Below are 16,391 nucleotides of genomic sequence, written 5' to 3'. Positions count from 1 at the left end.
CAGAAGGGAGCCAATCCAAAGAGGAACCATGGGAGAAAGAAAGGAGAGAAGCGACGCCGAGCAATCCTTTCCTGTTCAGCGGGGAAGAAGAAGCCCAAACCAAAGAGGAGCTGTTTCGCCGCTATCCGAGGGATACCCGCTGCATTCCAGGAGGGGCGTGGCTTCGTCAGGTGCGTGCCCATTTTTTCAATAAACGGAAATATAGGAAGAAAGAGAAGGGGGGATAGGGAGGAGGTTGGAGCATAACGGGAAGAAGGGAGAAGGAAAAGAAGAAAAGAGAAGGGAACAAGGGCAATAGTCTACAAAGAAAAGAGTGACGCCTAAAAGAAAAGAATACAAGCAAAGACAGAGGCAAGACAGAATCCTAGAAAGAAAAGGGAAGAGTGAAAATAAAGAAGGAGAAGGAAAGGGAAAGAGAGTGTTCGATATAGTTGTACTTACCTACCCCTTCCCTAGTGTAATCATAACCCAAAACCTGAAACAAGGGCAGAAACTCACCTGCTTCTTTGTTTTCTTTACAGAGGGTGATGGCGGGGAGAGCCTCCGGTGAGCCTGAAAGAGAGGAAGATGCATAAGGACGTCAAGAAGGACTGGGTTGTTTCACTTATAAGGAGTTGTCAATACAGAATAAAGGACTGTAAACTCACCTTGAGATTGCTGTGAACTCTCTTCTAATATCCATCCTAACGATTGGTCACACCTACCGAACCCAAAAATTTCTGAAAACTAGACACCCGGGGGAGTCCATAGAGGTATCGCTTGCATGGGTCCCTCAACATTTTCCTACCCAGAATTCCCTGCAAACCTCAAATTTAGTTGATAAAATCACTTTTTTCTCAAATTTGTGTGTGGGAAAGTTCTGGAATCTGAATGGATCCACACATTTCCTACCACACAGCGTTCCCCAGGTCTCCTGGTACAAATGGTATCTCACTCGCGTGGGTGGGTCAAGTACCCACGGCAGACAAGAGCCCAACACCTATTGAGGCAACATTAAAATTACCTATCACAGAACAACCTAGTTTTGCAAAGGGGGTCCTATGAGTTTTGGCACTGGGCTTAGCGGCCATCTAGGGAAACCTACCAAACCCATACATTTCTGAAAACTAGACACCCTTGGGTGTCCAGCGAAGTATGGCTTGCGTGGGTTCCCCAACAATTTTCCAACCCAGAATCCCATGCAATCCTCAAATTTAGCTGGAAAAATCACTTTGTTCTCAAATTTCTGTTTGGATAAAGTTCTGGAATCTGCGTGGATCCACAAATTTCCTACCACCAAGCATTCCCCAGGTCTCCTGATAAAAATGGTACCTCACCCCCGTGGGTGGATCAAGTAGCCGCAACATGCAAGGGCCAAAAACCTATTGAGGTGACATCAAAAATACCTATCATAAAACAACTGGGTTTTGCTAAGGGGGTACCATGAGTTTTTTTCCCCGGGCTCGGCGGACATCTAGGGAAACCCAAACCCACACTTTTGTGAAAACTAGACACCTAGGGGAGTCCAGCAGGGTATGGCTTGCGTGGGTCCCACACATCTCCCTACCCAGAATCCCATGCTAACCTCAAATTTTGTTGAAAAAAATCAAGTTTTTCACACATTTCTGTGTGGTAAAGTTGTAGGATCACTGGGCAGACACAAATTTCCATCCACCCAACATTCCCCCAGGCCTCCAGATAAAAATGATAACTCACTTGTGTGAAAAGGCATAGTGGCTGCAACAGGAGATGGCCCAAATCGTACTGTGGAGAAAATTACCAATAGCAAAACTACCTAGTTTTGGGGAAGACCTGGTTTTTTGGCCCCGGGCTCACAGACATCTAAGGAAACCTACCAAACCCAAACATTTCTGAAACTAGACACCCTGGGGAGTCCAATGAGGTATGAGGTATGGCTTGCGTGGATCCTCCAACGGTTTCCCAAGATGGCTGCCGAGCCCTGTGCCAAAAACTAATGGGAACCCCTTGCAAAAGCAGATCTTTTTTTTATAGGTAATTTTGATGTCTCCACAGTACGATTTGGGCCATGCAGATTCCAGAACTTTCCACCACAGAAATGTGAGGAAATTGCGCTTTATTTGACACATTTTGAGGTTTGCAAGGGATTCTGGGTAGCAGAAAATGGTGAAAGCCAGACAAGTTACCCCATCCAGGATTCCCCTGGGTGTTTTGTGTTTAAAAATGTATAGGTTTGCTAGGTTTCCCTAGGTGCTGGCAGAGCTAGGGTTCAAAACCTACAGCTATGCACTTTGCAAAAAATGGGTCTGTTTTCACTGTGAAAATATGGTGTGCCCACGTTGCAATTTGGGATGTTTTCTGTCGCGGGCACTAGGCCTACCCACACAAGTGAGGTTCTATTTTTTCAGAAGAATTTGGGAAATGTGTGTTATCTCCTCGGGCCAAGGTGCTGGTATTTCTCTGGTACCCAATCTTTCATGATTTCAGTGTCAACAAACTTGATCAGACTAAGTGCCTGGAAAAAGTCCTAGTTTTCTTGGCCACCATAGGGATACACAAATGTCGACTGAGTGTTCACTGTCTTCTACCAACAACTCTAATGTTATACACCCATTTCGAGTATATTCTGCACTTAACCAAAGCTATGATGTTCATATAAGAAAATGTTTTGTATACTTAGTGTTGATAAAAGCTGGAAATATTATACTGAAGATAAGATAATCTGTTTCGGATGGAAATTAGTTGTGTTTTAAAAAAAATTATTTTTATTAAATTTTATCCCATTTTACGCATGAAGAACAGAGCAGAAAACAACAGATGTAGCATAAAAAAGATAACATATTAAAATGTCAAATCATGAAAATACATATATGTATAATACAAAAAGAAGAAAAAAGGAATAATCAAGCCGTTTCCCCTTGAATCCAGTCCATAACCGGTGCCCAGATCTTCATTCCCATGGTCCTTTTCTTCCGGCCCTTAGTCCTATAAATAGCCACTTCCATATTAAACATAGCTAACAGGCGAGCACGCCATGTCTCAAAAGACAGGGGATCAGAACTGATCCAGTCATGCGTAACACAAGCACGTATTAGTGCCATGCAGATGAACAAAAAGCATTTCCTAGCTTCAGGAAGTATATCTGACGTTACTCCTATCAATACCAGCTCCCCCGTTATAATGACTGTTTACCCCAACAGTACACCCAAAAATTGCGCGATAGAAGAAAAAAAAGAGTCAATTTTGGACACAGGATAAACAAATGTTGTGCATCAGCTGCGACTTCCCCACATCTACTGCACGTAGTGCCCGCCGTCGTCCCCCATTTGGATATCTTACCAGGCGTATAATAAAGATCAAATAAAGCCATATAATGTTGTCAGCGTGATCTTTCCTGTGATTAAAATTCTATTTGCTAACCTTGTTGAGCTACTTTCTGTCACTCATCCGTTTTTTCACCCTTTCTGGATTTGCTGAGGCTCTTGCAGCGCCGGGACACTCCTCGGAGTAGCCGTGCACTATAAAAGCACCCCCCTTAACATAACATAACATAACATAATTGATTCCTCTATATTAATTAAATTCCTACATAGCTTTGTTGACCATTTTCTTTGAAATACCTCTATGTCATCCGGGCATGAGGAAATAAGAATTTTATAATATTGTCCTATCAATGTTTTCCTAAACATGCTGTCAATAAGGGGAATTCTCCTCATTTGAGGTTCCACCTGGGAGCTGTCTTCTACCAACAACTCTGATGTTATACACCCATTTCGAGTATATTCTGCACTTTACCAAAGCTATGATGTTCATATAAGAAAATGTTGTGTATACTTAGTATTGATAAAAGCTGGAAATATTATACTGAAGATAAGATAATCCGTTTCGGATGGAAATTAGCTGTGAACATTAAAGCATTTGTACAATTACTATTGTACAAATTGTTAAGACTGTGATTTTACACATTGTTTCTCAAAATCGTTTATACCTAATGTGCCTATAGCACCTTCCTGCCTTTTAGGTAGGGAAGTATTGATTTAGTATTCTTAACTTCATATCTCCTTACCTTGATGTTATGTTTATAGCTGGGGGCTAATTTATGAGAGGTGTGCGCTACAAGAGCATCATTTTTTCTGACGCTACGGCGGCGCAAACCTCACAACCATATCTATGAGGCAATTCTAAGCATCTTTGCATGGCTTTTAATGGCCTCATAGATATGGAGTTATGTAAGGCAGTGCATGTCTCCATGTTGCCTCATTCAATCAATGAATATATGCTTTATTCATTTTTCTAAAAAAAAAAAACATAAATGTAAAATACCATAAAAACAATACATGCGCTAAAATCCAATCATCAATAAATACAACAAAAAAAACCATTCAGTATAAAAGTCATAGAACAACATTTATGGAACAAATCTGTTTTTTATTAGACAATTTGATAGGTGACTCATTAGCTGCCTGCAGCAGTATGCCTACAACCACATTGGCCGGCGACTACAACCAATGCTTTTAAGGGTGTACAGGAGGTACTTTAATAAGGCCAACATCCCGGAGGCAGGCGTCAAGTAGAATCAAGGCTAGTAAATCAAAGCGGACTGTACCTTCAGGGAGTCAGAGGAGCCCTAAACGAGAGTCCTCCTAGAGGAGGAAACAACAATAGAAAAACTCTTCCCCTTCCATCCACCCACCCCCATAAAAGAAAAACATAAATGAAAAGGGGGAATCCATATCTAAGTGTCAAGAGCTGCAGAGGAACCCTACTCCCCAGACCCACCCGCTCCTGTTCCAGCTATCTGGGGTTCTGCACAGTCCGTTGTAGGAGGTATCAAATGTATTTATTTATTTATTTATTTAGTGTGTTTTATATAGAGTGCAGCTACCCCAACGGGGTGTCCCGGCGCTTCTGCACATTTACTGAGTCCTACCCAAGTGAGTTTAACAGAAAAGGAAGGTTTTCAATGCTTTGCGAAAAGGTAGCTCCTCCTGTATCATGTGAATAGAGATGGGAAGTTTATTCCATAAAGAGGAGGCGCAAACCTGGAAAGTTTTCCCCCCAGAGCGAGCTTTTTTAAATCTGAGGGAAAACAGCAGACTTTTTGAGTTGGAGCAAAGGTGACTCTCATTGCTATAAGGGCGAAGGCAGGAAGAAAGATAGGCCAAGCCTTTACCCTCAATAGCGTGATGGGCTAAGGTGAGAGCTTTAAAATCCGCTCTCTCACCAACAGGTAACCAATGTAGCCTGGGTCGATATGGCGAGATATGCTCGTGCAGAGAAATGACAGTGACCAGCCGAATGGCTGCATTCTGGACTGTCTGTAGCCGATGACTGAGGCCAGAAGTCAGTCCAAGGTACAAACCATTGGCATAGTCTAAATGGGATGTAATCAGTGCCTGGACAATGATCTTCCTGGTGCTGCTAGGGAGGAAATTGATGAATTTTCTGATCATCCTAATTTTTGAAAAACAGGCAGCAGACACTGTCTGAACTTGGTTATAGAAGGATAAGCTGGAGTCCCATCTTACCCCCAGGTTTTTTACTGATTCCTTGGGGAGGGGGCTACACTCAAATCAAGCGGCCACCAAAGGTTAGAGTCCAGAGGAGAGGCTTGATGGAAAAAGAGAACCTCGGTTTTTCTTGCATTCAGCCGAAGAAAATTATTATCCATCCAGCGGGCGATGTTACGAAGACAGGATTTCAGTGGGTCAAAAGTAGTCTGAATAGGAGTGTCATATGAAAATAAGAGCTGGATATCATCAGCATATGAAGTGGCCTTGATTCCTGACTGAGCAATAAGCTCAGCCAGGGGGGAAAAATAAAATTTGAACAACAGGGGGCTTAATGACGAGCCCTGGGGGACACCCCACTTTAACGGACGGGTTTCAGAGGTGTAAGGTGGGGTGAGCACCGCCTGTGTTCGGTTGGATAAAAAGGAAGATAGCCAGTCCAAGGCTTTGCCTTGAATGCCTTTAGACCGGAGGCGATCAAGCAGGACGGGGTGAGAGACGGTGTCGAATGCTGCCGAAAGATCCAGCAGCACCAACACCGCTCTTGAGCCCCCGTCCAGTTTCCATCTGACGGAATCCGCTATCTCTATTAGGGCAGACTCAGTGCTATGGCCAGCTCTGAATCCATGTTGAGAATCATGGAATAGGCCATGGGTTTCGATAAAGCCTGCTAGTTGCTGATGAGCCAGTTGTTCAAGAACCTTGGCTGGGGCAGGCAATAAGGAAATGGGCCTATAGTTAGCCGGATCGTCTGGGTCTGTGTTGGCTTTTTTGAGAATAGGAACTAATTGGGCATGTTTCCATGAATCTGGGAACATGCCTGTCCTAAGGGAGTCATTCCAAATGCCATTTAATATGGGATTGAGAAAATGGACCAGTGCTTTATATTGTTTGGCCGGCCAGGGATCGGTTGGAGAGCCTGATCTGCATTTTAAAAGTTCTGTCAGGGAGCGGTCTAGTGTAATCTCCTCAAATTCCGAAAAAAACGGAGCAAATGTAGAGTGGTCTGGCAGTTTTTCTTCAATTCCCAAGCTTATGCTGCGAGGGAAGGACTCGTAGATGGTTGCGATTTTTTTCTCAAAGTAGTCAGAAAAACGATTGCAGAGGGACTGTGACACTGGGAGTTGACATTTAAGGTCCAGAGGGTCAGTGAAAGTTCTTACTGTGTTAAAAATTTCTCTGGTGGAGCCTTGTGCTCTGTTGATTTTCTCCTCCAAGAAAATTCTTTTATGATTGATTATCTTCTTCCTGTATTCCCTAAGGGCTATTTTGTATTTTTGTTTATCGTCTAAGGAGTACGAATGTCTCCATCGACGCTCCAAGAGTTTACAAGCAGATTTGCATTTGCGGAGTTCATCAGAATACCAGGGTGAGGACGGGACAGCTCGAAAGGTTTTGATAGGCCTCAAAGGAGCTAGAGAATCAATCGCAGAGGAGATCCAGGTGTTAAAATTAGTCAGACGAGAGTCTAAATCTGATGCATCCATAGGAGCGGCAGTTGGAAGGTGTTCAATTAGACTGTGGGGAGAGCTCTTACTCCAATTACGACCAACCGTCTTGGCCAATAGCCTGGGTCTGTCTTCGTGAAATAATGAAATTGAAAAACAAACGAAAAAATTATCCGACCAGATCACTGGGTAAGGCTCGCTAGTGGAGATGTTCGCTAGATTGGAGCAGATGAGATCAAGTGTGTGTCCAGCCTTATGAGTAGGGAGAGAGACCAGTTGGATTAGTCCACCATCAGTTAGGGTGGAAAGAAAATTAAAACTGGTGATATCGGAGGCCTCCTCCACATGGAGGTGAAAGTCGCCAAGCAAGGTGAAGTTAGCATAGCGAGAGCTGGCATGGAGCACAAAATCAGAACGAGCAGATAGAAAAGTTACCTTAGATTTAGGAGGACGATATACTAATAGACCTGAACATGTAATATTGGGCCTCAATTTAATGCAAAATGATAATGCCTCTATCAATTTGATTTGGGCAAACGGATAAGAAGAGATGGTCCATTGTGACCTATATATTATGGCCACTCCTTCACCATGACTATCGCTCTGCCTGTTGGCACACATGATATTATAACCAGAGGGAATAGCCAGACACAAGGCTGGGTTAGACTCGTCCCCCAACCAAGTTTCTGTAAGGAACAGAAGATCCCACTTATTGTCTATCAGGGTCTGTGCTATATCTAGGGAATGTTTCACCAAGGAGCTACAATTATTCAGACCCGCCTTAAGGTTTAACACTTGCCTATTAAGGACGGGTCGAGCAGGGACCTTTAGGAGTGAACATAGATTCACAGTATTACCAGATTCCTGTCCATGGCTACAGGGCGTATATGGGTACAGGGAAGTATCAAGGTCGAATGGGATGGAATTTGAGAATGCGCAGTGTTTAGATCTTAACTTAATTAGAGCCTCCCTACCGTGAAGGAAAGTGGGCAGAGTGCCGCATACAGCAGAATCTCCGGCCACTGCCGCGTCGTGGTCGGGGACGGGCGCAGACGGGCTGGACTTTGGCTTGACTTCGGCGCAACAGCGGCGCGCCCGCTGCACGCGTCCGCTGCGCGGAGAAGTAGCCATTTTCTCTTGTAGTCCCGTCAGCAGCGCTGGAGCGCTGGGACTTGTAGTTCGTTGCAGCGTCTTCGAGCGCAGCACCTAGTCGGCTGCAAGTACTCAGAAGAGCAAGCTGTTACAGGGCTTGAGGGGTCAATGCGGCGTGAGTCGGCAGTGGGTTTTAAGATATAATTACACGGCGCAAACAAATAAGAAAATTTCAAACGTAAGTATTAAAAATGCAGCAGATAGCTTTTCACCCAGCTTTCCGCCTCAGGTGCACAGAACCAACAGAGTTAGCAAATAAACATACACCCGGCTGAGCCTCAGGTGAGCAGAGTGTCTCGAGAGCCGGCGCGCTTCCTTCTCTTGTAGTCCCGTCAGCAGCGCTGGACCGCTGGTACTTGTAGTTCGTTGCAGCGTCTTCGAGCGCAGCACCTAGTCGGCTGCAAGTACTCAGAAGAGCAAGCTGTTACAGGGCTTGAGGGGTCAATGCGGCGTGAGTCGGCAGTGGGTTTTAAAATATAATTCCACGGCGCAAACAAATAAGAAAATTTCAAACGTAAGTATTAAAAATGCAGCAGATAGCTTTTCACCCGCTTTCCGCCTCAGGTGCACAAAACCAACAGAGTTAGCAAATAAACATACACCCGGCTGAGCCTCAGGTGAGCAGAGTGTCAAATGTAGTACTTGCAGAAGTTTGGGGAAAGTGACCTCACGGAGATCCTTAGATAGCAATGCAATTAAAGGAGCCCAAAGTTCAGCATATTTCTCGCCTTTCTGTGTTTGGATTAGCGAGAGCTGCTCCATGGCCAAGGTCATCCAGAGCCTATGGAGCCATGCCAAGTGATCTGGAACTGTAGTAGTATCCCAGTGTATTAGGATTGCCTGTCGCGCTGCACGGGGAGCCAATTCCATCTGCCTGCCGCGTAGCGGCCGCAAGTAGAACAACATTTAATACAAGCAAATACAGAAAAGACAGTGCTTCTAAAAAATTCAAATTTCACAGCAGAGCTTGTAGTATACTTAGTCACAGCTATTGCTCAATCTTACAGCTGCTTTCAAAAAGCTAAGTACACTAGGAACAATATACCCCTGGAGAATTTGCAACTACATATGGGCTGGTCAGATTTGAGTAAAATTTGAACTTTTCAGTATTGAAATAACGCCTTCCGGGCCGTAAATTTACTCTGCGACAGGGAGGTGTTCTATTGGCATTACAGTGAGTTTTCCGACGCAACACCCATGGGTTCTGACGCTGCCCCAGATTAACTTAATCACATAAGCCAAGGGAAGCGCCAAAACCTTATGCCTCCCCAGAGAAGGCATAAAAAGGAGAAACATTTTAATTCACCTCTTTTTTCCTCTGTCCATGTGTACTGCATTCTGCAGCATACATAGAAAGAGGAAAATGCCCAATCCTACATGCAATGCAGACACTCTTGCACTAAGGTGAAAGTGTGCCTGTATTAGTGTTGAGCAGCAAATTCTGCGTCACCGTGGGAGGAAGGCCAGGAATACACCCTATTTCATACTTACAATGCATTCCTGCCCTTTAACAGTGATACAGGGCAGCATACCAAGAAGACTTGCAACACTGCCCTTCATCGACTACCCATAAATGAGGCCCTTGGTATTTAGTATATCAGCAAAATGACTATACATACATCACATGTTTACAAACAAACAGAATCCACTGTAGAAAGGGTTTCCCTAACTATGAAACACAAAAGAACGGTGGATTTGCTATTTTGACTCGCACATCAACATTAGTTCTCATTAGTCAAAAGTCAATTAGATTGTACACACAACGAACAATACGGAGTGCTACTTTGGCATTGGATGCACATCCACCAAGGGCATCAAACAGTCACCTCCTGCCCAAAACCCAAACCTCAATTCGGGCTCCAAAATAGTCACTTTGATCCCTTCGCTATTATAGCGTTTAACATACAGTCCATATCCTTGGTCAGAAGCCACTTCCACAAAACCAGATGGTGTAGAAAATTCAAGCTTTTATTTTGCAAACGTTATGATCCACAGCCGACGCGCGTTTCGCCCTCTTCGGGCTTTCTCAAGGCTATTTGTAGTGCAATCATAAGTCTCAATTTCTGTATCTACAGAAGGTCTGTAAAATGTACTGTTATGTCCTTGTCCAGTTAATCTTAGACTGTATAGTCGTTGTATTATTGCAGGATCCCTTGATTAATGTCAAACACGTAGTATATCGAATCAGTCTTCTCTGTGACAGTATTCGTGTGGAACCATGTTTAGCCCCACCACCTCAGCGCACATAGTCTTGATTAAGTGCTTCCGCGTAGTCGCAGGTAGTAGCACGCCGCATCCCGTAGAGGGGTGCGAAGACCCCAATGATGAAGCATGACACCAAGGGTCCTTTTGGTGTGTGAGGGATATTTTAAAACATAGGGTGTTCCCAACCATAGTTAGGGAAACCCTTTCTACAGTGGAGTCTGTTTGTTTGTAAACTATTGACCAGGGGGTGTGAATCCACCTGTGAACCCTCCCTCCTCTTTTTGTTAATTTTACTATACATACATCACAGACATCAACTATCACAAAAAGAGCAAAGTAATTATTCAACAGTGCAAGATCATGAAAGGGAATTATAAAATGCCCCTAAATATTGGTTAAGTGGATATTTGTTTCCCCATAAAAATAGGTGCCTGAGGGTCATAAGATTGTAGCAAAGTCCACTCAAATCAGGAGTGTCAGTTAAACAGAACAGTGAGTACTTTTAGGAATCAATTATACTGAAGCAGTAGATAATTGTTTTGTAAAAATATCATATGCTTACCCACAGGTAATGATAGACTTGCTTTCCTGCAGCAGATGCCTTCTATCATCGAAACAACACAGCCAAAAGTGCATCTTGAGCGGGTGAAATTTTCAAGTCACACCAATCAAGAGTGGTAACTGGAGTCTATAGCTCACTGCTTGAGCAATCTGGCATATAAGATTTTAAAGTGCTTACTCTAAGGAACTACAGCATATTAGATGAACCTAATTGTCACGGCGCAAAGTGTGCACAAAGATCGAAAGTAAAAACTACAATCTCTGTAAAATAATTCAGAGAAGAAGTTAATTTACAACTTACTTCCCAGGACTTTGTACTCTAAATCCTGCACAAACACTGAACATTTCCAACGAAAATTAACTATATAAACACTAATCGGATCCGCTTGGATCTGTATTTAATTATTGGAGGGAGCGTATTTAAAGCAACTGCACAACAGAAAATTGTATTTGCATTCGGCTTAAATTTTGAGAGGAAAGATAAATTCTCATTATAGTTGTGTAGAAAAATGGGGAAAAAAATCAGTTTTGTAACAAGGAAACAGAGGAATCAGCAAACCCCAAGTAGGTTTAGTTTATGTTTATTAACAAGTATCAAGAAATGTAGCAATGGAACCTCTTAGGGCACTAGATGATAGCTGATGCTCACCCCAGCCCTACTGTCCCTACCACCACTCTAGGATCACCAGAACACAAACATTCCATGATGTTACGGGGAACCCAGAACCAGGGACATCTCTGTTGAAGCGGAGGAGAGTTGGCCCACTTAAATGCCCCCCAAGGCCCCAGTGATGAAAAATAAAATGGTAATTTATTACCATTTCATTTTTCAGTGTACCCTCTTGAACTGAGTGCCAGGACGGTGTGGGGCCAGCTGAGTGGCAGCAGGGAGAAGTGGCGGGCAGAAGGCTGCCTGCGTACTGTTTAAAGTGCTCCTGTGTCTTTGGCCAGGCGTCTTGCGACGGCCAGCCAGACATGCACACTTTAAACCTCTCAACCCAGTTGTAAAACAGCTGGGTTGAGAGTAAGAGCAGTCCTCCAGTGTGCTGGGAAGTGCCGAGTGAGACCGCTCCCTCCAAAAAGAGCGCTGCTCACATGCTGGATGTGAGTAGCGCAAGGATTGGTCAAGGTAGTTGAAGCCTCCAGTTTCTCCGGGGCGAAAGAAGAGGCCCGGAGTGGAGCACGTCATGTTCAGGTAACTGTTTAATTTTTTTAATGTAATTTTACACACGCTGCTCACCTCCCCGTAGATGACAGCCGCCACTGCCCAGCATGAAAAAACAGATATAATGGCACTTCAAGGTTTCTGGTTGCCCTCCTAGCGTTTCAGTCCTCACAGAGATGGTGTTTGTCTGCATCTCTCAGGGTCTGACAATAGTTCGAAACCCAATCGCACACACAAACGAAAATGCACGCAGAATGAAATGGAGACATGTAACTCCCTTGGTAGATTGAAACATAATAATACCTGTGAGGGTGTTACTCTCCTTCCCTGGAATCGTAATGCATTCTTAAAAGTGCTCACAGCGTACACCAAGACAAAGCAGCATCTGCACTGGTTCAAAACGAGTTTTGTTGAAAGCTACAGTCCTCTTAAAGGCTCTAGTGTCCTCTTGCTTCGCTTTGGGTATACAAAATGTCCCTGGTGCACCCAGGATTGATATGAGGAAAGTAAACAAACAGCAGTGCTGGCACTGAGTGGGAAACAGCCAGATTCTATTCTTGAACCAATTGTCAAGACTGGCCTCCAAATTATCCCATCTGTGTCTCTATGCAGCCCAGCACCAGGACAAATTTATTGTGTGCTCTACCAAGTCAAGTAGGAGTCTATGGGGCAATGGGTGACTTTTATTTTCTTTACCAGTGCGGCTCGGCTGCAAATGCCTAATTCAAGTGCCATATTCAGCAGCCCACTATGGGAAATGAAGATAGACTCAATATGTAATTGTGAATGTATTTATATTGTGCTAACAACCCCTGATGAGGCACTGAAGCGCTGCACTCTGTTAGCCCGCTCCAGCCTCCATCACACGAGAAGGTGGAGCTGGCCTCCATACACCCTGTTAACCTGCTTCATCCTCCATTGCCCTACATTCCATTGGCGAATCTTGACTTGACCAACTTAGTCGCAGCAGTGAGCGTCCATTACAGGTAACACTGTGATCTGATTCACACTGCCTCTAAAGGGCTGTTCCTGGCTGCATACAGCCTCCCTGTGCCAGAGCATGCCACGTAGCACCTTACTCCTCCGTATGTCCTGCCGCCCCGGGGCCACCCATGCTGCCTTCCTTACTGTGACTACCTCTATGCAACTCCCTGTTATCACCGCGGCCTCATCCTCTTACCCAGAACCTCCGTCCCCACCTTGCCACCACCCACTGCAGAGAGCAACCAACAGCTACAAAGAGTACAGAGCAGCAGGAGAATGTGTAAGCTGCACCTCTCTAATAGGACCCGCAACCTCCTTGCCTCATTGTGCCTTCTCCACAGAAACGTATGCCAGCCCATGGGAATTGGTGGTGAATCCAATCCATTGCCTCCCTTCAGTGAGCTATGTGGCCCTGGTGCATGTGGGTCATGTGCCTGAACAACTATTTCAAGGGAATGTATGACGTTGTAACGCATGCTTTTACCACGCATGCTGTTACAACGCAGGTTTTACGACGCATACCATTACAACGCCTTACACTTGGGGGTGCTGGATAGTGAATAGTTTAGTTTACTATTCCAACTCCAGTCCCCGTGGACACTAGGGAAGGTGTTGGATAGTAAATTAAACTTATTCCCTATCCTAGAGCGCCCCCCAGTGTAATGCGTTGTAATGGTATGCGTAGTAAAACCTGCGTTGTAACAGCACTGCGTGGTAAAAGTTGCGAGGTAATGGTTGAAACCATTTCAAGGCCACCAAAGAGGCAGAAAGAGAACTTATGTGCTCCATGTTACTCCATTACGCAGGGTAGGAGATCTTCAAACTCTTCTGCAACCTTTCTAGGACTGGTGCTGATGAAGACAAAAACAGCACTGTCGCAGCCTTCTGGGGCTACTGAGGGCTAGCCCCACACCCGGTAACTGAGTGCCCAGCCAGAGGCAAGAATTGCACCAGAAGTCATTGCCCCGACCACTTTGCAAATGTCTGCTGATGGGGGCATCGACCACACACAACCAGAGGCCGTGGTGTCCACAGTCACCAAGGAGTGAAAGCAATCACACAAGATCAGTCACCAGGCCCAGAGAGCACAACAGCCACCACCAGCTCAAGGTAATCTGCTACAGAAAAAGACAATGGTGAAACCTTCTTGATTTCATATGCCTTGGAATCTGAACGACCATTGCGACATCCCACCCCACATTCCAAATTCAGATTGGTTAAAATATGCAAACAAAGTGATGGATGGAAAGCTTGAATTAAACTAGATCACTGGTAATTATTCGCCCCGCATACCAACCCATCATTATTTTGCGCACCATTTCACCTCAGTTTGGACCAAGCTATATGCCAATCAGACTTGACCTTGCGCCAATGGGAACAGTACAACCCAAGCAGGAAAGGCATGTCCTCCCTTAACCAGAACACAAGCAACCCAGGACTGGTTTCACCCTAATTGTGGGTCCATCAGCTTGGTACAACTTGGTTCCTGTAGCAAAGTGTGCACATCCCACTTAGAGTGACATACTAAAGTATACAAAAAAGTCATTAATAGAATGCTTGAATTAGTCTCAGCAATTGGTAATGACTCAGGGCCCCATCCCAATCCATCGTCATTTGCGCACCATGTCACTTCATTTTGGACCCGAGCTCTATGCAAATGAGTCTTGACCATGCTCCAATTAGAACAGCCCATTCCAAACTGCCAATCCTTGTTTCCCTCAGCCATATCACAAGCAACCCAGTACAGTTTTCCCCTAATTATGGGCTCATTAACTGGGTACACCTTGGTTCCAGTGACAGGACCCATGTCTGAGAAAACCAGTTCCACTTAGGGAACACACTAAAGGATGCAAAAAAGTGATGAATTCAATGCTTGAATTAATATCAGCCACTGGTAAATACTTGAAGCTGCATCCCAGTCCATCATTATTTTGCACACCGTGTCACCTCGGTTTGAACCCAGCTATATGCAAATCAGTCTTGACCCTGCTCCAGTCAGAAAAGTCCAGACTGAACTGCCAAGCCAGGTTCTCCCAAAGTAATTACACGTGGGTGAGGTTAGTTCAAGCATTCCATACTTTACTATTTTTTAATACTTTGATGTGTTAACCCAAGTGGGACAAGTCTGCCCAGACATGGGTCCAGTGCAATCTGTGTCACTGGAGTGAAGCAATACCTGGCTAATGAGCCCATAACTACTGCAAAATTGATCCTGGGTTTCTTGAGTTCCAGTTCATGGGGACCTGACTTGGGCTCAACTGTTCCCATTGAAGCAGGGTTGAGACTGATTTGCATACAGGTGGCTCCTAAATGAGGTTGCATGGTGTGTAAAGTAACAATGGAGTGGGATGTGAACCCAAGTAATTACCAATGGCTGAGAATAATTCAAACATTACATCCATTACTATTTTGTATACTTTGATGTGTCACCCTATGTGTGATGTTATGGCTAGATATGGGCGAACAAAGCAAACACAAGGAGATGATAGACGGCACGCTGAAACTTTTCAAACTCTCACCCTCAGTCAGAGATCTGGGTTGAATCCATCATCTATCTTTAGCTCATCTCGCCGCCTCAGTTCAGACCTAGCTATATGCAAATCAGTCTTGACCCTGTGCCTCATGGGAACAGTCCAGATCGAACTTCCAAGCCAGGTCTTTCCTGAACTGGAAACAAGCATCCTGGGACCGGTTTCGGGGTAACATCCCTCATCAGCCAGACTATCTTGAATCCAGTAGAAAAGTGAGCAAAGGACCCACATGTAGGCACACCCTGCCAACTCAGGGCAAACAAAGCAAACACAAGGAGATGATGGAAGGAGCGCTGAATCCTTTCAAACACTCAGCCCCAGTCAGATCTGAGTTCAATCCATCATCATTCTTTAGCACACTTTGCCACCTCAGTTCAGAGCCAGCTATATGCAAATCAGTCTTCACCCTGTGCCTCATGGGAACAGTCCAGACCGAACTGCCAAGCCAGGTCTTCTCTTAACCGGCAGCAAGCATCCTGGGACCGGGTTCGGGGTAACAGATATGGGCCCTGTGCACACTGTGTCACTGGAACCAAGCTATACCCAGCCAATGAGCCCATTACAAGGGCAAAACCTTTCCTGTGTTGTTTGTGTTTTGGTTCAGAGAAGATCTGGCTTGGTAGTTCAGAATAGGACTGTTCTCGCTGGAACAGTCAAGACTGTTTAGACAGTCTTCTGTTAATTACTGCAAAACCCATAAGTCCCCTGTGAATCGGAAATGGTCCACTCTCGTACTTGTGGGCCGCCGTATTCTTAACTAGGAAAGAGGTGTCCTGATTCTCCCCCTGAAGCCTTTAGCAGTAATGCGGCAGGAGACAGGAGAATCAGGTAAGACACCTACGGTGCATGCCCATCGACACAATGGCAGTTTCTTTCC

At 44.8% G+C, this 16,391-nt stretch overlaps 1 protein-coding gene across 5 annotated transcripts in view; it reads right to left on the bottom strand.

The window, feature by feature from the left end:
* LOC144772899 (arylsulfatase D-like) overlaps positions 1–16,391 on the bottom strand; it is a 417,503-nt gene that overhangs the window by 314,664 nt on the left and 86,448 nt on the right. Inside the window, exons 1-2 of one of the 5 annotated variants that reach the window (XM_078657577.1) lie at positions 10,836–11,046; positions 499–552 (exon numbers count right to left, since the gene is read on the bottom strand). The exons of 2 other annotated variants lie outside the window; for them this stretch is intronic. The gene's annotated coding sequence lies outside the window, so the exon portion shown is untranslated. Of the gene's footprint in view, positions 1–498; positions 553–10,835; positions 11,047–16,391 lie in introns of those variants that run through there. 2 more of the 5 variants (XM_078657576.1, XM_078657578.1) reach the window with 2 other exon arrangements.

This window comes from Lissotriton helveticus, chromosome 8, assembly GCF_964261635.1.
Source record: "Lissotriton helveticus chromosome 8, aLisHel1.1, whole genome shotgun sequence".
NCBI classification, from domain to species: Eukaryota; Metazoa; Chordata; class Amphibia; order Caudata; family Salamandridae; genus Lissotriton; species Lissotriton helveticus.
The sequence above is the reverse complement of the archived record's forward strand: the minus strand, read 5'-3'. Positions and strand labels throughout refer to the sequence as shown.